The following is a 23,190-nucleotide window of genomic DNA, read 5'->3' as shown; positions in this document are numbered from 1 at the left end:
GTAGGTTGAAGATTAAAAAAATGTAAATCCATTTTTGAATAAGGCTGTAATGTAACAAAATGTTTTCCCTTTTCAATCTCCCTCTATATAGCCTATCTAGCCCCTCTCTTTTGCACTGTCTATGGGTGGCCTTTGCTCCCTCTTCCTTATGCCCACATTAGTTTGAGACAGGATGAGAGAAGAGGGGAAGGATGGAAGGGTGGCTAAGGAGAAGAAACATTTTCTCTGTTCTCCCTCTTCCAGTGGGAGAAAAGGGTGGAATGAGAAAGGAGTATACTCTCTTTCCTGAGGTGGCTGCATGGTCGTCATGGCAGCAGAGATTGGTAATAAACAGGAGAGATGTGGCTGATGGGGGGGGGTTGTGTATGTTTGTGTGATATGATGCAGTTTAAGTCACCATGGCAACCACATAAAGGCAGTTACTTTGAGAGATTGTGCATGTTTGTGTGTGTGTGTGCGCGTGGGAAGCAGAGTTGGGGTTAGATTCAATTTCAATGCACTTCAGAGACTGTATATTAATATCTTTAATCAATTCCATCTTCCTTACAAGGATAGAAAATGAAATAGCCGTTGATAAACATTCAAACATGCACAATAATAATAAGTTGTTTGCCAGTGGAGTTCCCTGTTAAAACAAATCAGCAGTAGAAACTAAAATAAGTTACTAAAGCGTCGACCCCTGGAGTGTACCAAGTCTGGGGGAGCATGGAAGACCAGGTGCTCGGTCAAGGGGTGGCCTTTCTGCTATGGCAGTGGATTAGAAGTTCTACTGAGCTACCCAACTCATCTCTTCTCCCTCACATTTGGTCTAGCCCTAGTCTGGCCAGCATAGCTCCAGCTCATACAGCACCTCCTCCCCCCTTTCCCTTACTCCATGTGTCGCAATAGTCTAAAGAGGTTCAACGCCTCACCTACATCTCCACTGATATAAAAACAGAAGGGTGAAAGCAATATGGTGGAGACAAAGAGAGGGAAACTTGTTAAGACTAATGAGATACAAATGTATTTCTACTCCTCCCCTCAGGTGCTGGTAAATATCTCCCCTCCCCTGTCAGGTGCTCGTCACCTCTACTTTTATGCTGCCATTTTTGTTCCCGTTCTCCGTCTCCACCTCCTCCTCTTCTCCCTGGGTCCCGGTCCCTGTTTGTTCCGGAATACCTCGACCCCCAGCATGCGGAGGTAGTGGAACCTCTCGTTGCGGGGTACAAAAGCTCTCATGGAGGTCTTGCCTCTCCAGCCACACAGCTCTATAGGACACTGTGGGCAATCAGGGTTACTGAGGAGAGGGTTGGAGAGAGAAAGAGGGTGAATTCTCTGATAACAGTAAATAATACATGGACAGAGACTAAATGGATACTTACCTACTATCAGGCCGATACTTTAGAACAATGCTGCCCATTTCTGTAGAAACAGAAACACTGCATGAACACACACAAAGCCACCACCCTACAGCCACACAGTACAGAACATAGACGGCTTTGAAGGAAAAACAAAAAGCACGACTGTACCAATCTTCTTGGCCTGTTGGTGAGCATCATCCTCCAGTTTGTTGAGGTACGGGTTCTCCTGAGTCAGTAGAATCTTGATGTCCTCAACACTGATTGTGATCATCCTGGAGCGGATGTAGGGGAACAGAGTATAGATACCCTGGAGGAGAGAGGGATGACGAGGGAGAGAGATGAATGAGTGCGTGTACTCATGTGTACTGCCGTATGGGCGCGTGTGCATTTCCCATTTTATCTGAAAGTCTAGAATATTAATACACGTGTACCTACCTCCTGGGCAAGTCTGAAGACACAGCCAAACTCCTCCTTGTCGCTGTTGAGAGACCACATACACCTCTGTGTTGATCACCTGCAAAACACACAAAATAATGAAATTACAGTGCTTGAGAATAACATCCGTTTCAGCAACATATTTACCGATTGCTTCTGATTTCAATGTTTTGAATAATAGTTTGGATTTCAAATAAGCCATTGCTTCTTACAATATTTTGTCACACATCATTGAGCCAGAACCGTGCTGAGTATTCTGCATGCATGTAAAAACTGAACAAAATGTTTTATTTGTGCATACCTTCCTGATATTCAGTTGCACCCCCTTTTGCCCTCAACAGCCTCAATTTGTCTGGACATGGACTCTACAAGTTGTCGAAAGCATTCCACAGGGATGCTGGCCCATGTTGATTCCAATGCTTCCCACAGTTGTGTCAAGTTGGCTGGATGTCCCTTAGGTGGTGGACCATTCTTGATACACACAGGAAACCCAGCAGCATTGCAGTTCTTGACACATTGAAACCGGTGTGCTTTGCACCTATGCCATAACCTGTTCAAAGGCACTCAAATCTTATGTCTTGCCGCTCTGAATGGCACACATACACAATCCATGTCTCAATTGTCTCAAGGCTTAAAAATAATTCTTTAAACCATCTCCCCTCTACACTGATGGAAGTGGATAACAGATGTCATCAATAAGAGATCATAGCTTTCACTTGGATTCACCTGGTCAGTCTGTGTCATGGAAAGAGCAGGTGTTCTTGGTGTTTTGTACAATCAGTGTATATGCATGTACATATATATATACAGTACCAATCAAAAGTTTGGACACCTACTTATTCAAGTGTTCTTTATTTTGTACTATTTTCTACATTGTAGAACAATAGTGAAGACATCAACACTATGACATAACATATGGAATCATGGAGTAAATACATTAGCGTTCAAAAGTTTTGGGTTACTTGGAAATGTCCTCGTTTTTGAAAGAAAAGCACATTTTTTGTCCATTGATCAAAAATATAGTGTAGACATTGTTAATGTAATAGCCTTCCTTTCTCAGAACAAGAATAGACTGACGAGTTTCAGAAGAAAGTTCTTTGTTTCTGGCCATTTTTGAGCCTGTTTTCAAACCCATAAATATCGATGCTCCAGATACTCAACTAGTCTAAAGGCCAGTTTTATTGTTTCTTTAAATCAGCACAACAGTTTTCAGCTGTGTTAACATAATTGCAAAATGGTTTTCTAATGATCAATTAGCCTTTTAAAATGATAAACTTGGATTAGCTAACACAACATGCCATTGAAACACAGGAGTGATGGTTGCTGATAATGGGCCTCTGTACACCTATGTAGATATTCCATTAAAAAATCTGCCGTTTCCAGCTACAATAGTCATTTACAACATTAACAATGTCTACACTGTTTTTCTGATCAATTTTATGTTATTTTAATGGACCAAAAAAAAGTGTTTTTCTTTCAAATACAAGGACATTTCTAAGTGACCCCAAACTTTTAAACGGTAGTGTATACATTGTATTCTTCAAAGTAGCCACCCTTTGCCTTGATGACAGCTTTGCACACTCTTGGCATTCTCTCAACCAGGTTCACCTGGAATGCTTTCCAACAGTCTTGAAGGAGTTCCCAAATATGCTGAGCACTTGTTGGATGCTTTTCCTTCACACATCCCAAACCATCTCAATTGGATTGAGGTCGGGTAATTGTGGAGGCCAGATCATCTGATGCAGCACTCCTTCACTCTCCTTGGTCAAATAGCCCTTCTACAATGTAGAAAATAGTCAAAATAACAAAAAACCCTGGAATGAGTAGGTGTGTCCAAACTTACAAAAAGGGAGTGGTTATCTGACTGCTTGGAGGCACACACACACATCCACCTGCGCAGGTGCTGAGTGTACTAGGGGGATTTGGGATGAGAAGGGTTTTAGGGAAGTCTGGAGACAGGTCATAGAAGGACCAGCAACACACACATTATGGAATAGATTAAGTTATCAATCAAAACCTGTACACTGAACAAAAATATAAAACGCAACATGTAAAGTGTTGGTCCCATGTTTCATGAGTTGAAATAAAAGACCCCAGACATTTTCCACACGCAAAAAGCTTATTTCGCTCAAATTTTGTGCACAAATTTGTTTATATCCTTGTTAGTGAGCATCTCTTTTGCCAAGAAAATCTATCCCCTGGCAGGTGTGGCATATCAAGAAGCTGATTAAACAGCATGATCATTCTTATTTTTTTTATTTCACCAGGTAGGCCAGTTGAGAACAAGTTCTCATTTACAACTGCAATCTGGCCAAGATAAAGCAAAGCAGTGTGACAAAAACAACAACACAGAGTTACACATGGGATAAACAAACGCACAGTCAATAACACAATAGAAAAGTATATGTACAGTGTGTGCAATTGCAGTAAGATTAGGGAGGTAAGGAAATAAATAAGGCATAGAGGCGAAATAATTACAATTCAGCATTAACACTGGAGTGATAGATGTGCAGATGATGATGTGCAAGTAGAAATACTGGGGTGCAAAAGAGCAAAAAAACTAAAACAATGGGGATGAGGTAGTTGGGTGATGATCAGCATGATATTTACACAGGTGTGCCTTGTGTTGGGGATAATAAAAGGCCACTAAAATGTGCAATTTTGTCACAACGCCACAAGATGTCTCAAGTATTGAGGGAGCGTGCAATTGGCATGCTGACTGTAGGAATGTCCACCAGAGCGGTTGGCATGCTGACTGTAGGAATGTCCACCAGAGCGGTTGGCATGCTGACTGTAGGAATGTCCACCAGAGCGGTTGGCATGCTGACTGTAGGAATGTCCACCAGAGCGGTTGCCAGAGAATGGAATGTTCATTTCTCTACCAATGTCATTTTAGAGAATTTGGCAGTATGTCCAACCGACCTCACAACCGCAGACCACGTGTAACCACGTCAGCCCAGGAACTCCACATCCTGCTTCTTCACCTGTGGGATCGTATGAAACCAGCCACCCAGAAAGCTAATGAAACTGTGGGTCTGCACCAATAAAGAATTTCTGCACAAACTTTCAGAAACTGTCTCAGGGAAGTTCATCTGTGTGCTCGTCTTCTTCACCAGGGTCTTGACCTGACTACAGTACGGCATCGTAACCGATGGCATGCTGGAGAAGTGTGCTCTTCACAGATGAATCCCGGTTTCGACTGTACCGGGCAGATGGCGTTGTGTGGGCGAGTGGTTTGCTGATGTCAATGTTGTGAACAGTGCCCCATGGTGGTGATGGGGTTATGGTATGTGTAGGCATAAGCTGCAGACAACAAACACAATTGTATTTTATTGATGGCAATTTGAATGCACAGAGATACTGTGACGAGATCCTGTGACGACATCCTGAGGCCCATTGCCATTCATCCGCCGCCATCACCTCATGTTTCAGCATGATCCCATTTCACAAGGATCTGTACAAGGATACCTGGAAGCTGAAAAAGGTCCCAGTTCTTCCATGGCCTGCATACCAGACAGGTCACCCATTGAGCATGTTTGGGATGTTCTGGATCGACGTGTACGACAGTGTGTTCCAGTACAGTGTACAACAGTTTCCCCTCCATACAGGTAACGCTGATATCAAGCAGCTGCTTACGTAGGTTGCAATCCATCAGAGACCAAATACTCAGTCTATAGGTGGGAAGACAGGGTAGTCTTCAGTTAGGAAGACAAAGGGGACTTCTTTGAAATCATGCTGAAGTCTTTATTTTTTCATTGGGAGGCCTGGAGCAGGGAGCAGAGTCAGAAGATACACACTGTTGGAAATTAACATACATTTACATTTAAGTCATTTAGCAGACGCTCTTACCAAATGTGGGTAGATTGTCATTGGTAGGTAAGAATGTCTATTTCACCAGGCATGTTGGCAGATGGTCACACAGAGCATTTAAAAAAAATCCAAAGCCCACATGTAGAAGTTGGTCGAATTGACAAGAAAGGCTTCTAAAGTGTGACTTTCTCCCTCGTGTTTCTTTGCCAGTTACATCATTTTGTTCATATACTAGGTTGTTTTTCAATATTAGTTTGAGTTTGTAGCAACTGCATTCTGTTAAGAAGACATTGCAGTCAGATTTTCCTTCACAGGGGAGTGTTCAAATGACCACGGTAACGCCCTGTCCCTTAAAGGGGAAGCTGAACATTTGTATCACTTGATTGAGTATGTATCACTCCCCAAAACTTTAACTCATGAACTTTTTGTCATTTCCTGTCACTCAAACATTGTAATTGTTCTCCTAGATGTATTTGTGTGCGTCTACATGTCTACTTAGGAACATATGTACTCTTTGTAAAACGTCATAAATGAGCTGTATCACTCAGCATTTGTGGCAGGGCAGGCACTTTGTTGATTCTGATGTTCAGCTGTAGAACTGTTTCTGTTCTTACTATTGTATTTAAATTATGTTTTTTTTTCAATTTAAAGTTTTATTAAGTTTTCTTGTTTTTCAATCAACCAACAAAACACATTCCACATTCACAGATGTGACAGGCTTAAAAATAAAAAAAAAGTCCAAAAATAATAATACATTTGAAAAAATTAAAAATTAAAATACAATTAAAATGAATGATAAAGTCAAATAAAAACATTTATTTTTCTTAATCTATTTATTTTCCTTGGTGCATATATATGTACATACATACATACATACGTAAATACATACATACATACATACATACATACATACACACACACACACACACACACACACACACACACACACACACACACACACACACACACACACACACACACACACACACACACACACACACACACGCACGCACACGTACTCAAAAACTAAATTAAAATAAAAACACACAAAAAAACATAGAACACTTGCAGCAGCACTATCAAGGTTCTTATCAGCTATTTCAAGCATTCGCTGAGACGACGGGCCAATAATTCGTTTTTAGGTTTTACAGTACCTTACACAACATGTATCTGCGCATTTCCCTAGTCACCCCGTTCACTCTGTCCAGTTTGAAATATAGTTGAATAGTGGAGACCAGAGTCTATCAAACTTGGGCTGTGAGGTCATAAGTGAGCTTTTCAAGAGGAAGAAAGTCAACAATCTGGTCAATCCACATTTTAAATGTAGGAGGGGTATTAGAGGCCCACAATAGAAGAATACATTTCTTAGCAAAGTATGTAGCAAATTTTCTCTGTCAGGATCAAGAACAAAGTCCTGCTGGGCATTAAGAAGATAGATACACGGGGTCATATCAAACTGTACCTCTAGTATTTTCTGTGCAGCAGTATGTATCTCTCTACAGCTCCAAAATACATGCATATAGGTTCCACTTTCAGAGGTACATCTTTTACAGTTAGGAGACATATCTGTTTTCATTCTATGGAGTCTCAAAGGAGTATAATAAAATTTGTACAAAAATTTGTAATTAGATTCTTTCATTTTTACACTGGTAGAGGAGCAGTATACCCTGTCGCAAACCTCCGCCCATAACTCATCACTGATAGTCAGACCAAGGTCCTTTTCCCAGATTATTTTCAAAGGAGTAAAGGAGGAGCTTCCTTTCTCAGAAAGGAGTTTATAGATGTAAGGATTGTGCTGTGACAAGAAGGGTTTCGACTTCATTCAACTGAGTTCTAAACCTCCTCTTGGAGGTAAATGAGGAAATTACATGTCTAATTTGAAGATATTTAAAAAAAATGGGATCTTGGCACATCGAATTCACTGCAGAGCTCTTGAAAGGATTTCAGTATAGTGGTTTTCTGATGAAATAGGTCTGAAAAGGTCCTGATTCCTAGAGTATGCCAAAGATTAAAGTTGGCATCCCTCAGGGCTTTTGGCAAGTCTGGGTTGCCTACTATAGGCGAGTGAGAACATATTTGGGAGGAAATGCCCAGGTATTTCTTACAGTCCCTCCACGCTAGTAGGGTGCTGTAAATCACAAAGGTTTTGGCTATGTTGCCCACTTCACTAAAGTTATTAATGAATATAATTGAGCTTAAGGGCAATGAACCACAGGATTGGGCTTCTATCTGAATCCACGTTGACTCTTGTCTGTTTGTGATCCATGTTAGCATGTTGCGGATTTGGGCAGACCAGTAGTACAATTGAAGGGAGGGAAGCCGAGCGGAAATGGAGGAAAACTCGCCTCCCTGCGGACCTGGCATCCTTTCACTCCCTCCTCTCTACATTTTCCTCTTCTGTCTCTGCTGCTAAAGCCACTTTCTACCACTCTAAATTCCAAGCATCTGCCTCTAACCCTAGGAAGCTCTTTGCCACCTTCTCCTCCCTCCTGAATCCTCCTCCCCCTCCCCCCTCCTCCCTCTCTGCAGATGACTTCGTCAACCATTTTGAAAAGAAGGTCGACGACATCCGATCCTCGTTTGCTAAGTCAAACGACACCGCTGGTTCTGCTCACACTGCCCTACCCTGTGCTCTGACCTCTTTCTCCACTCTCTCTCCAGATGAAATCTCGCGTCTTGTGACGGCCGGCCGCCCAACAACCTGCCCGCTTGACCCTATCCCCTCCTCTCTTCTCCAGACCATTTCCGGAGACCTTCTCCCTTACCTCACCTCGCTCATCAACTCATCCCTGACCGCTGGCTACGTCCCTTCCGTCTTCAAGAGAGCGAGAGTTGCACCCTTCTGAAAAAACCTACACTCGATCCCTCCGATGTCAACAACTACAGACCAGTATCCCTTCTTTCTTTTCTCTCCAAAACTCTTGAACGTGCCGTCCTTGGCCAGCTCTCCCGCTATCTCTCTCAGAATGACCTTCTTGATCCAAATCAGTCAGGTTTCAAGACTAGTCATTCAACTGAGACTGCTCTTCTCTGTATCACGGAGGCGCTCCGCACTGCTAAAGCTAACTCTCTCTCCTCTGCTCTCATCCTTCTAGACCTATCGGCTGCCTTCGATACTGTGAACCATCAGATCCTCCTCTCCACCCTCTCCGAGTTGGGCATCTCCCGGCGCGGCCCACGCTTGGATTGCGTCCTACCTGACAGGTCGCTCCTACCAGGTGGCGTGGCGAGAATCCGTCTCCTCACCACGTGCTCTCACCACTGGTGTCCCCCAGGGCTCTGTTCTAGGCCCTCTCCTATTCTCGCTATACACCAAGTCACTTGGCTCTGTCATAACCTCACATGGTCTCTCCTATCATTGCTATGCAGACGACACACAATTAATCTTCTCCTTTCCCCCTTCTGATGACCAGGTGGCGAATCGCATCTCTGCATGTCTGGCAGACATATCAGTGTGGATGACGGATCACCACCTCAAGCTGAACCTCGGCAAGACGGAGCTGCTCTTCCTCCCGGGGAAGGACTGCCCGTTCCATGATCTCGCCATCACGGTTGACAACTCCACTGTGTCCTCCTCCCAGAGCGCTAAGAACCTTGGCGTGATCCTGGACAACACCCTGTCGTTCTCAACTAACATCAAGGCGGTGGCCCGTTCCTGTAGGTTCATGCTCTACAACATCCGCAGAGTACGACCCTGCCTCACACAGGAAGCGGCGCAGGTCCTAATCCAGGCACTTGTCATCTCCCGTCTGGATTACTGCAACTCGCTGTTGGCTGGGCTCCCTGCCTGTGCCATTAAACCCCTACAACTCATCCAGAACGCCGCAGCCCGTCTGGTGTTCAACCTTCCCAAGTTCTCTCACGTCACCCCGCTCCTCCGCTCTCTCCACTGGCTTCCAGTTGAAGCTCGCATCCGCTACAAGACCATGGTGCTTGCCTACGGAGCTGTGAGGGGAACAGCACCTCAGTACCTCCAGGCTCTGATCAGGCCCTACACCCAAACAAGGGCACTGCGTTCATCCACCTCTGGCCTGCTCGCCTCCCTACCACTGAGGAAGTACAGTTCCCGCTCAGCCCAGTCAAAACTGTTCGCTGCTCTGGCCCCCCAATGGTGGAACAAACTCCCTCACGACGCCAGGACAGCGGAGTCAATCACCACCTTCCGGAGACACCTGAAACCCCACCTCTTTAAGGAATACCTAGGATAGGATAAAGTAATCCTTCTCACCCCCCCTTAAAAGATTTAGATGCACTATTGTAAAGTGGCTGTTCCACTGGATGTCATAAGGTGAATGCACCAATTTGTAAGTCGCTCTGGATAAGAGCGTCTGCTAAATGACTTAAATGTAAATGGAAATGGAAGGGCAAGACCACCCTTAGATTCAGGTTTCGATAGAGTGGAAAACTTGATCCTAGGTTTTTTATTGCCCCATATAAATTTGGTGATGCTTTGGTTAGTTGTTTTGAAGAAGGAAACTGGGAGATAGCATGGGAGCATCTGAAATAAGTAGTTCAGTTTAGGGAGGACGTTCATACGGATTATATTAATTCTTCCTACTAAGCTAATTGGGAGGGAGATCCAGGTTTGGAGATCGTTCTTGATTCGATCCAGGAGTGGAAGATAATTTTCCTTAAAAAGGCTATTCAGATCTGGTGTTATGAAGATCCCGAGGTATTGAAACCCCTGTGTTTTCCATTGGAATGGACAAAGTGTCTTCATAGAGCTGGTGAGTGTAATATTGAGAGGGCAGACAGTGGATTTGTTAAAATTGATCTTATAACCTGAGAACTTGCCATACTGGGCAATTGTGTCTAAAATGAGAGGGAGGGATTTCTCAGGGTTGGATATGTAGAGCAAGACATCATCCGCGTAAAGCGAAATCTTGTGCTGCAGGCCGCCTGCAGAAACACCCATAATACTTGGATTGCTCCTTATCAGCTCTGCCAGAGGCTCCGCCCCCAACAAGTAGAGCAGCGGGGACAGCGAGCACCCTTGTCTTGTGCCCCGTTCCAGAGGGAATCTGTCAGAGTTCAGTCCATTAGTAGTCACCATGGCATTTGGATGAGAGTATAGTGATTTGATCCATTTAATAAAATTTGGGCCCATATTGAACTTTTCTAAGACTGAAAACAGAAAGCTCCACTCCATCCTGTCAAACGCCTTCTCAGCATCCAGTGCGTTTACTTGATCAATAATATCAAAAAGACGGCGAATGTTATCAGAAGAGTATCTGTCTCTAATAAATCCAGTTTGGTCCGCTTTTATTATTTTGGGAAGAAGAGTGTTTAGTCTTTTGGCGAGCAATTTGGTAATTATTTTATAGTCGAAATCCAACAAGCTTATGGGCCGGAAGGACGAGCAGGATAGGGGGTCCTTGTCCTTTTTTAGCAACACTGTAATGCGAGCTGTGTGCATTGAGTCTGGGAGAACTCAGTTTTTGCAAAAATCCTCTAGCATTGGCATGAAGATAGGGCTGAGCTGGGGCCAAAAAGCTTTGTAGAACTCTCTGGGGAATCCATCTGGGCCTGGGGACTTATTAGGTGGCATGGAGGTAATTGCCTCCAGGATCTCCTCAGGAGTGAAGGGGGAGTTGAGATCTTCTTGGTCGGTCTCTGATAGTTTAGGTAGCGAGATTCCCTCTAGGTAAGAGTGGAGTTCTGCCTCCGTGTGTTTTCTCTCAGAGGTATATAGTTTGCAGTAAAAATCATGAAAAGTTAAATTGATCTTTTTTGGGTCATATGTGACCTCTGCTGTTCGGATAGCCATTATTGTACGCTCTGACTGCTCCTTTTTTAATTGGTAAGTAAGCAATCTACTGGGCCTATTGCTATACTCATGATATTTCTGTTTAGTAAAGAAAACTTTTTTTTTTATCTCCCGAGTGTAGTCCAAATTCAGTTTGGCTTTGGCTGCTTTAAGATGACTCCAGGAGGTGCTGTCTAGGGATTGTTTATGTATTTTTTCACAGCATTCCAGCTCCCTCTCAAGATCTAGCCTGTGTGCTTCCATTGCTTTTTTCTTAGAGGAAGCATATGCAATTAGATGACCTCTTAGTGTGGCTTTAGCAGCGTCCCACATTGTGGCCGGAGAAACAGGAGAATCTTTATTGTCTTGTGTGTAGTTGTCTATCCATGTAGTTACCAATGTATGGAACACGTCATTTGATAGCATGGAGGTGTTGAATTTCCAGCTCTTTGACCTCGGGATGTTTTTGCAGAGGTCAAAGCGGAGGTGGACAAAGGCGTGATCTGAAAGTGCTATGGGTCCGATTGTACAAGTGGCTGAATTTATGAAACTCTTTGGGATAAAAATGTAATCTATACGGGAGTAGGTGTTATGGACATTAGAGTAGTATGTATAGTCCATAGATGAGCTATTAGTCTCTCTACAGATATCTATCAGTCCCATCTCTTTAGTAAGAGAGTTCAACATCTTTGCAGATCTAGGATTTGTGGTGGGGACTTGAGATGATTTGTCTAGGGTTGGGTTAAGGGTACAATTAAAATCTCCGGCCACCACGCCAAAGGAGACACAATGCTCATTGAACAGGGTTATAATTTTTGACATGAAGGCAGGAGTATCTGTGTTAGGGGCGTATATGTTTAATATAGTAATTGGTTGACCATATAGTGACCCAGTTATCAAAATAAATCTCCCCTCCGGATCAGATATGTTTCTGTCAATTATGAATGGAACATTTTTATGGATAAGTATGGCTGTGCCTCTACTGTTTGATTTGAAAGATGAGAAATACACCTGTCCCACCCAAGCTCTGCGGAGTTTGGCATGTTCAGCATCACAGAGGTGTGTCTCTTGTAATAGCGTGATGTCTGCTTTTTCCTTTTTTAGAGCACATAGTATATTTTTCCGTTTTATTGCATGCCCTAGACCATGGCAGTTCCATGTCAATAGATTTAAGGTACTAGTCATCGTCATCGAGCAGTAATCGAACTTTAGTGCAAGTCATCGCTGGGTAAAAGTGGATAGTAATTACAGCTGCGTTCACATAAAAGGAAAATAAATGGTGTACATAAAATAATAATCTCTGAACACCCCAGCCGAGTTGCCAAACAACTCGACACATCCCGTTGGATCTATTACCCCCCCGCTCAGTCTCAATTCTGTGTTCCGAATAAAACAAAAACCGGGAACAGTTAGCAACGCACAACGTCTCCCTCTCCCCACCAAAGAAATGCCTCATCCTCTCCACCCCGCATTGAGTAAATGACACAGTTGCCCTCGTCCAGACCACAGTAAAAGAGGGGAGAAAAATAAAATCAATAGCCCAGCCTACATATACCTCCCCCAAGGGACATAGGGAACCCCAAGTAATAATAGCAACAAAAAAACAGGGAGATAAAAGTAGGCTGAAACATTAGTAGGCCTAGGTTAGGCTATACAGACCATCCCTCTCAGTTAAAGGAAAATAAATATAAATTGGACGGCTATAATGACATTTAGGGGGTGGGTCTCTGGATATCGGCTATATGTCGTCTTACCTCCTTTAGTAATGGCATTGATCGCATTTAGTCATTGGTCTGTTTCTCATTGGCCAGGATTGTCTTTCAAAAAACGTTTTGCCTCTTCGGGAGTTTTGAAGTGTCGCAAGGCTCCTTGGTGAAGAATCCTGAGCTCGTTTGGGTATTTGAATCCCCTGAAGATGCCTCGGTCAATGGAGTATTTCTTCACTTCGTCAAATTCTCTGCGCTTTCGGCGTATTCCAGCTGACAGGTCCTGGTGTAAAGCGAGTTTGGCATTTCCCACTGTGATGGTGTTGTTTTTTGCTGCCTGTAGGACTTGTTCCTTGTCAGTGAATCTGTGGTTGGTACATTTTCTTATCTACCTGCCAGTGGCTGGTGGACCAAAAAGTTAATTTCCCACCCTGCACACACTCTCCCTCCCTCATCTCACCCACACACGTTGGGTTCCTTGGTCTGATCGACTAGCTCTTTGGGCGAGTCCTCTCCTGCCTCCTCTCCTCCGTCTCCATCCTCCAGGGGTCTCTCAAGGAGGGGGGTGTTCACTGGAGAGTCCTCTGGCTGGGGCACTGAGCTGGATGTCTGCTCCTTCCTCAACTGGAGAAAAGAATCAAAGTTCACTTTTGTGGCAACTTCTCTCTCGTGTATGAGGTACCGGACAGTGTTGCGTTCTATCTGAGATGTGCCTGTGTTAACAAGAAAACAAAGGTGTGTGAAGTGTGCGTGTCCGTATGTGCGTGTGAAGTGTGCGTGTCCATGTGTGTGTGTGAAGTGTGCGTGTCCATGTGTGGACTGTGAGCATTTCTGTGTATGTTCCCGTGCAAGTATGTAGGTGTGTACCTTGGGGATTGTTCTGCTCCAGGGCATGGGGGCTTTCTTGACCAGGACAGCTACAAAGAAGCCTCCAGTGTTCTGGTGATGGGGCAGGATCCTCATACTGAATACACATAGATACTGTGTGTGTGTGTGTGTGTGTGTATGTATATATTAAGAGATAAATATGGGCCAAGACCACCCTCTGCTGGTAGAAATCAAAACACAAACCAGCAACCCTTCACAGGGATTTGATAGTCTGCCTAGATTTGATTATTTATCTCAGATTACGATCAGATATGTATGCAGCTGTGTGGAAAGGTGAATGTGCACAGGTGTATCAAATATAATGTACATGATTGTCATGAAAGTTGACATCTTAGGCATATTCTAACCAAATAAAGTGGAGCCGGTGGGTGTGTACGAGTTCGCATGTTTATTTATTTTACCTTTATTTAACTAGGCAAGTCAGTTAAGAACAAATTCTTATTTTCAATGACGGCCTAGGAACAGTGGGTTAACTGCCTGTTCAGGGGCAGAACGACAGATTTGTACCTTGTCAGCTCGGGGATTTGAACTTGCAACCTAGTCCAACGCTCTAACCACTAGGCTACCCTGCCGCCCCTCCTCCAGGGGGAGGGAACATGGTGGGTCTGATCTGTGTGTGGTGGTCGGCTGGCACCTCTGACCAGTCCTTATACAACTGACCCTCCTTAGTCATCAACTAGGAAAGAAAGAGAATGAAGAGAGAATAAGTATGTGTGAGAGGTAGTTGTAGATGGGGAGGAGGAGATGGGAGAAAGTGCAATCTAAAACTGTCTCAATCTGTCATCAATAAACTGACAAGTTTGTGGAATATCATGAATATTGTAGTGGCTAGACTCTCATGCCTATCAAGTACCTCTAGTAGCTGCTAGCAGTGACTGTTAGGCATGAGGTGGAGCTCATGTGGTCCAACAGTTATATACCTTCCATTTGGTGACTCCAGACATCCATTTTAACCCTGGGAGATCAGCGGACGCATCTGCCAACTCTAACGCACCTGGAGAGAGACAAAGGAGATGAGGCAGTTATCACCGGTGTGGGTGTGTCTGAGACACTGGATTTGTGCATGCATGTGTGTGTTACTCTTCTCCAGTACTGTTGCTATGACAGCTTCGTCCTCCTACAGCTAGCTGCTCCACACCATGCACTGCTATATGGATTTGGAGACACACACAATCCAAAATCAAATCTAAAATCGCCTTTCTATTTCGCAACAAAGCCTCCATCACTCGCCTGCCAAACTTACCCTAGTAAAACAGACTATTCTACCGATCCTCAACTTCGGTGATGTCATCTACAAAATAGCTTCCAATACTCTACTCGGCAAACTGGATGCAGTCTATCACAGTGCCATCCGTTTTGTTACCAAAGCCCCTTATAACCCCCACCACTGCGGCCTGTATGCTCTTGTCGGCTGGCCCTCGCTACATATTCGTCGCCAGACCCACTGGCTCCAGGTCATCTATAAGTCTATGCTAGGTATCGCACTTATCTCAGCTCTCTGGTCACGATAACAACACCCACCCGTAGCATGTGCTCCAGCAGGTATACTTCACTGGTCATCCCCAAAGCCAACACCTCTTTGGCCGCCTTTCCTTCCAGTTCACTGCTACCAGTGACTGGAACGAATTGCAAAAATCGCTGAAGCTGGAGTTATAATTCCCTCAAAAAACTAGCTATCTGAGCAGCTAACCGATCGCTGCACCTGTACATAGTCCATCTGTAAATAGCCCATCCAACTACCTCATCCCCATACTGTTATTTATTTATTTTGCTCCTTTGCACCCCAGTATCTCTACTTGCACATTTATCTTCTGCACATCTATCACTCCAGTGTTAATATGCTAAATTGTGAACTTTGCTACTATGGCCTATTTATTGCCTTACCTCCTCACGTCATTTGCACACACTGTATATAGACTTTTTAAAATTTTATTGTGTTATTGACTGTATGCTTGTTTATTCCATGTGTAACTCTGTGTTGATGTTTGTGTCGCACTGCTTTGCTTCATCTTGGCCAGGTCGCATTGTAAATGAGAACTTGTTCTCAACTAGTCTACCTGGTTAAATAAAGGTGAAAAAATAATAATAATAAAGGTTAAGACACACACACAAGCTCTCTCCTCACCCATGGAGATGCAGGCTGTTGCTGGTGGTCTATTTCTTCCACACATCAATGTTCTTCCTCGTGGTGCCCTCGCCACTGGAGATACACATATTACTTGACTTTAGGGAATGAAGAAAATAGGAACACACTTAAAAATGATGTTTGGACAGAGACAAACCCAGTAGAGATGCACAATCCAGGAAAGCAAACCCCCAACGACACATCTTGATCCAAGATGGCGTAGCAGTCAGACGTCCTTGTCCTGTCCTTTGTATATATCGTTTTACATATTTTTCGTCGCATATCCTTTCAAATATTTTGCTAAACCTCATCATCTAAACACTCTCCTGCAACCCGCCTCACCCAATGTGGCGTGGATCTGCTTTTTTTCCCTAAAGTATTTATATTTACTTCGGATCTGGAATCCCTCAACTGAAGCTAGCCAGCTAACTACCAGCTATCAGTCAGCAAACCATTGGCAGTGGTTATCAGCTAACCTTCAGCTCGGAAAGCTCTCGCCAGTTCAAACAACGTGACTCTTTCTAGCCCCTGCTATCTGCTTGCTTGCTAACCCAGCCTGCTAACTGCTAAACTGCCGGGCCCTGGTCTGCTAACTGCTAGCTTGCCTGCCCGGTCTGCTAACTGCTTGCTTGCTAACCAGGTCTGCTAACTGCTAGCTTGCCTGCCCGGTCTGCTAACTGCTTGCTTGCTAACCCAGTCTGCTAACTGCTAGCTTGCCCTGGTCTACTAACTGCTAGCTCATGCTAACTGCTTGTTTGCTAACCTGGCCTGCTAACTGTTAGCTTGCCCTGGTCTACTAGCTGCTAGCTTGTTTAGCTCCGGTCTACTAACTGTTAGCTTGTTAGCCTGCTAACTGTCTTAATCGCCGTGTCCCCAGCCAGCCCAACCACTCACTGGACCCATATGTTCACTTGGCTATGCATGCCTCTCTCTAATATCAATATGCCTTGTCCATTACTGTCCTGGTTAGTGATTACTGTCTTATTTCACTGTAGAGCCTCTAGCCCTGCTCAATATGCCTTAACCAACCATGTTGTTCCACCTCCTACATATGCGATGACATCACCTGGTTTAAACATCTCTAGAGACTATATCTCTCTCTTCATTACTCAATGCCTAGGTTCACCTCCAATGTACTCACATCCTACCTTACCTTTGTCTGTACACTATGCCTTGAATATATGCTATCGTGCCCAGAAACCTGTACCTTTTACTTTCTGTTCTGGCCACCCCACATAGCCTGGTTCCTCTCTAGGTTTCTTCCTAGGTTTTGGCCTTTCTAGGGAGTTTTTCCTAGCCACCGTGCTTCTACACCTACATTGCATGCTGTTTGGGGTTTTAGGCTGGGTTTCTGTACAGCACTTTGAGATATCAGCTGATGTATGAAGGGCAATATAAATAAATTTGATTTTGATTTGTTCTGAATGTACTAGACGGCCAGTTCGTATAGTCTTTAGCCGTACCCTTATCCTACTTCTCCTCTGTTCCTCAAGTGATGTGGAGGTTAATCCAGGTCCTGCAGTGCCTAGCTCCACTCCCACCCGCCAGGTGCTCTCATTTGTTGACTTCTGTAAACGTAAAAGCCTTGGTTTCATGCATGTTAACATTAGAAGCCTACTCCCTAAGTTTGTTTTACTCACTGCTTTAGCACAATCTGCCAACCCAGATGTCTTAGCCGTGTCTGAATCCTGGCTTAGGAAAACCACCAAAAACCCTGAAATCTCCATTGCTAACTATAACGTTTTCCGACAAGATAGAACCGCCAAAGGGGGTGGTGTTGCAATCTACTGCAAAGATAGCCTGCAGAGTTCTGTATTACTTTCTAAGTCTGTACTCAAACAATTTGAGCCTCTACTTCTGAAAATTCACCTTTCCAGAAACAAGTCTCTCACTGTTGTCGCTTGCTATAGACCTCCCTCTGCCCCCAGCTGTGCCCTCGATACTATGGTCTGCGACCAAACGACCACCCCTCATCACAGTCAAACGCTCCCTGAAACACTTCTGCGAGCAGGCCTTTCTAATCAACCTGGCCGGGGTATCCTGGAATGGCATTGACCTCATCCCGTCAGTAGATCATGCCTGGCTATTCTTTAAAAGTGCCTTCCTCACCATTTTAAATAAGCATGCCCCTCTCAAAAAATGTAGAACTAGGAATAGATATAGTCCTTGGTTCACGCCAGACCTGTCTGCCCTTGACCAGCACAAAAACATCCTGTGGCGTTCTGCATTAGCATCGAATAGCCCCCATGATATGCAACTTTTCAGGGAAGTTAGGAACAAATATACACAGGCAGTTAGAAAAGCTAAGGCAAGCTTTTCCAAACAGAAATTTGCATCCTGTAGTACTAACTCAAAAAAGTTCTGGGACAATGTAAAGTCCATGGAGAATAAGAGCACCTCCTCCCAGCTGCCCACTGCTCTGAGGCTAGGAAACATTGTCACCACCGATAAATCCACTATAGTTGAGAATTTCAATAAGCATTTCTCTACGGCTGGCCATGTTTTCCACATGGCTACCCCTACCCCGGTCAACTGCCCGGCACCCTCCACAGCAACCCGCCAAAGCCCCCACCATTTCTCCTTTACCCAAATCCAGATAGCCGATGTTCTGAAAGAGCTGCAAAATCTGGACCCTACAGAACCGGGGTAGACCCTCTCTTTTGGACCCTCGCTTTCATAAAATGATCTGCCGAAATTGTTGCAACCCCTATTACTAGCCTGTTCAACCTCTCTTTCGTATCGTCTGAAATTCCCAAAGATTGGAAAGCTGCCGCGGTCATCTCCATCTTCAAAGGAGGTGACACTCTATACCCAAACTGCTACAGACCTATATCTATCCTACCCTGTCTTTCTAAGGTCTTCAAAAGCCAAGTTAAAAAACAGATTACTGACCATTTCGAATCCCACCATACCTTCTCCGCTATGCAATCTGGTTTCAGAGCTGGTCATGGGTGAACCTCAGCCACGCTCAAAGTTCTAAACGACGTCATAACCGCCATCGATAAGAGACATTACTGTGCAGCCGTATTCATCGACCTGGCAAAGGCTTTCGACTCTGTCAATCACAACATTCTTATTGGCAGACTCGACAGCCTTGGTTTCTCAACTACTTATCTGATAGAGTTCAGTGTGTCGAATCGGAGGGCGTTGTCTGGACCTCTGACAGTCTCTATGGGTGTGCAACAGTGTTCAATTCTCGGGCCGACTCTCTTTTCTGTATACATCAATGATGTTGCTCTTGCTGCTGGTGATTCTCTGATCCACCTCTACGCAGACGACACCATTCTGTATACTACTGGCCCCTCCTTGGACACTGTGTTAACTAACCTCCAGACAAGCTTCAATGCCATACAACTCTCCTTCCGTGGCCTCCAACTGCTCTTGGACAACTACAAATACCTGGGTGTCTGGTTAGACTGTAAACTCTCCTTCCAGAGTCACATTAAGCATCTCCAATCCAAAATTAAATCTAGAATCGGCTTCCTATGTCGCAACAAAGCATCCTTCACTCATGCTGCCAAACATACCCTCATAAAACTGACCAATCTACCGATCCTCGACTTCGGTGATGTCATCTATAAAATAGCCTCCAACACTCTACTCAACAAACTGGATGCAGTCTTTCACAGTGCCACCTGTTTTGTCACCAAAGCCCCATACACTACCCACCATTGCGACCTGTACGCTCTCGTTGGTTGGCCCTCGCTTCATACTCGTCGCCAAACCCACTGGCTACAGGTTATCTACAAGTCTCTGTTAGGTAAAGCCCCGCCTTATCTCAGCTCACTGGTCACCATAGCAGCACCCACTCGTAGCACACCATAATTTGCAAATAAATTCATAAAAAATCCTACAATGTGATTTTCTGGATCTTTTTCCTCATTTTGTCTGTCATAGTTGAAGTGTACCTATGATAAAAATTACAGGCCTCTCTCATCTTTTTAAGTGGGAGAACTTGCACAATTGGTGGCTGACTAAATACTTTTTTGCCCCACTGTATATCTCACTGGTCACCCCCAAAGCCAATTCCTCCTTTGGTCGTTTTTCCTTCCAGTTCTCTGCTGCCCATGACTGGAACGAATTGCAAAAATCTCTGAAGCTGGAGACTCACATCTCCCTCACTAGCTTTAAGCACCAGTTGTCAGAACAGTTTACAGATCACTGCATCTGTACTTGGGCTGTTTACAGATAGGCTATCTACCTACCTCATCCCCATACTGGTATTTATTTATTTTGCTCCTTTGCACCCCAGTATCTCTACCTGCACATTCATCTTCTGCCGATCTACCATTCCAGTGTTTAATTGCTACATTGTAATTACTTCGCCACCATGGCCTATTTATTTCCTTAACTTACCTCATTTGCACTCACTGTATAGACTTTTTGTTTTCTTTTGTTATACTGTATTATTGACTGTATGTTGTTTATTCCATGTGTAACTCTGTGTTGTTGTATGTGTCTAATTACTACGCTCTATCTTGGCCAGGTCGCAGTTGCAAATGAGAACTTGTTCTCAACTAGCCTACCTGGTTAAATAAAGGTGAAATAAAAATAAAATCAGCCTTCCCACACAGGAACTCCAACAGCGTGGTATCAGACTGCTTAGCCTCCTCCCTCATGTCTCTACTCATCCCTCTCCATTAAAATCTGTTTTTTTAAATTGTACCTTTATTTAACTAGGCAAGTCGGTTAAGAACAAATTCTTATTTACAATGACGGCCTACCCCGGCCAAACCCAGACAATGCTGGGCCAATTGTGCGCCGCCCTATAGGACTCCCAACCACGGCCGGATGTGACACAGCCTGGATTCTAACCAGGAACTGTAATGACGCCTCTTGCACTGAGATGCAGTGCCTTAGATCGCTGCACCACTCTGGAGTCCCAAATGTAAACCTATTAAACATGGTCTATTTCACTTGCTTTGGCAATGTAGACTAACAAAAGTTAGAAGAAACAAAAAGTATTCGAAATTAACAGTAAATTTGTGTGAGTGATGGAGTCCAGGCCTTGGCATTGTGGGACCAGTCAGACTCAGCATTTGACCTGGGAGAGTAACTTTACCCACAGTCTCATTCTTGTAGTCACACTTGTTTCCCCTACTAAAAACAAACAAGCAGTAGCCTGCCCTGTATAGCAACCAATCATTGGACAGACAGGGTAGAACCATGAGGTTTATATAGCTCCATATAGCTGACTGTCTAGATATCATGTCGAGTTCTGACAGTCAAACACAAAACCCCCAGATGTTTTGTCTCCCCCTGCCTTTCTTTCTCCCCTACTTCTCTCTCAGCTAAGCAGGTTAACTCTTTGATGACCAGCAGGCGACATCACAGAGGCTGCGGTCATAGAACAGTGTGTACTTCTGTCCGTCCTCTGTGACTGTCTGGGGATGCAGGAGGCATCGTGGTTCACCACCATGATACAGGGGCTGTCTCTTAGCCTGGTGTACCGGCAGGTAGCAACGCTTGTTGTCCATGTCATTGGCTATCACAAAGCCCTCTGCAAAGCAGAAGGTAGAGCGAAAGAGAGGGATGTCCAGGACTACAATGTGTTGTTAGTGTATTATTCCTTTTCAGAAAAGATACATTCAGCAACTTATGGCCTTTTATAATTGGACAACAGTTCAGACACTCCAATGGATCATGTGGGTTTTTTTTAGATCATATTTTTGCAATTTGTGCGTGACACACGTTACCAAGGAAGGGTATGTCCATATCAGAATGGAGCATCTCGATCAAGTGGGCTGTCTTGGATCCAGGAGCAGCACACATGCCCAGAATCCTCCTGCTCATGTTGGTGAGCCACGCTAGCTCATCTGGGTACCAACACAAAAAGGGTTAGCGGCTGTAATGCCGCATTCACTTGCTAGTCGGAACTAGGGAACTCCAAAATGTCCGACTTGCTAACTAGTTGTAGTTATACACGTACCGGGTTCAACCAGTTAGCAAGTCAGAAATGTTCTGCCCATCGATCACAACCTCCTGGATCTCCTTGAAGTACTAGTTTTTCAGACAGTGGAGGACCTACTTGGCATGACTACAGATGGACAACACATTCCTTTCAATGCATTTTAGAGGTTTAATAGAGGGTGTTTTGGACAACAGTCTTCATAATTGTGGATCCTGATGTAGAGCAAGAGTAGCCTGGTCCTAGACCTGTGTACGCTGTCTCACTACCCCCCCCTTATCAATTTCAATTTTGTTCTCATTACACAGGCTGAGAAAGATCACTTTTATTAGTGCACTGTAGCAAAACAGAAAACGTTTGGCAAAGAATCAAGTGTTTCTATTGGACAAACTTAGATATGTTCCTCACCGTTTGATACCATTTCCTTCATAGTGAATACACCCCTGACCTGATGGCAGAGGTCTGGCTAAGTAGATTCCCTTCCATACCTCTTGTATTCAGTGATGCAGATGGTGGTTCTCCCTTTTTTTTTTTTAAACTAGGCAAGTCAGTTAAGAACAAATTCTTATTTACAATGACGGGCTACCGGGGAACAGTGGGTGAACTGCCTTGTTCAGGGGCAGAACGACAGATTTTTACCTTGTCAGCGATTCAATCCCAGCAACCTTTTGGTCACTGGCCCAACGCTCTAACCACTAGGCTACTAGCTCATTGACATGCCAATGAATGGTCATTGGAGTCGGCAAGACAGCACAAAGACATCTGGGACCAAAATACAATAGCTAAATTAGTTAAACATGTCAACAAGGTATGATAAGCAATGAGATGTGCGATAGTAATCCAATTAAAGTTGCTGGCTCGCTATGGAGAAATTAAATATCTCTTTGACTTGGCATAACGTTACAGTAATTTGAAGCTAAGTTAGTTAGGTAGGTACAGTAACGTTCCGCTAAAGTTAGTCGGCTATCTATGATTAGCTATCAAACCTTACATCATTGTCCCTACTAGCCCTTCCACCAGGCTTGCTATTGTGATGCTGCTTCTTTCTCTGTCGACTTCTCTTCCCCGTGTCGGAAACACAAAACCACTCTGGATATTAAACTACAAAGCAGAAAATTGGTGTCGTCAAAATTTTACAAACAGCGTGATTGAACTGCGAATGGTGTTGCACTCGCGTACTGCCTCTGACGAACCCACATTGCTCGGTCGTCACTAGTTAACCCAGCCATAAA

General features: G+C 44.2%; 1 pseudogene; it reads right to left on the bottom strand.

Annotated features, from left to right (window-relative positions):
• Nucleotides 1–573: 573 nt before the first annotated feature.
• LOC115131821 (RNA cytosine C(5)-methyltransferase NSUN2-like) lies at nucleotides 574–22,444 on the bottom strand (annotated as a pseudogene).
• Between the last annotated feature and the right edge of the window lie 746 nt (nucleotides 22,445–23,190).

Source organism: Oncorhynchus nerka, linkage group LG7 (genome assembly GCF_034236695.1).
Source record: "Oncorhynchus nerka isolate Pitt River linkage group LG7, Oner_Uvic_2.0, whole genome shotgun sequence".
NCBI lineage: Eukaryota > Metazoa > Chordata > Actinopteri > Salmoniformes > Salmonidae > Oncorhynchus > Oncorhynchus nerka.
This window is presented reverse-complemented; position numbering and strand designations above follow the sequence as displayed.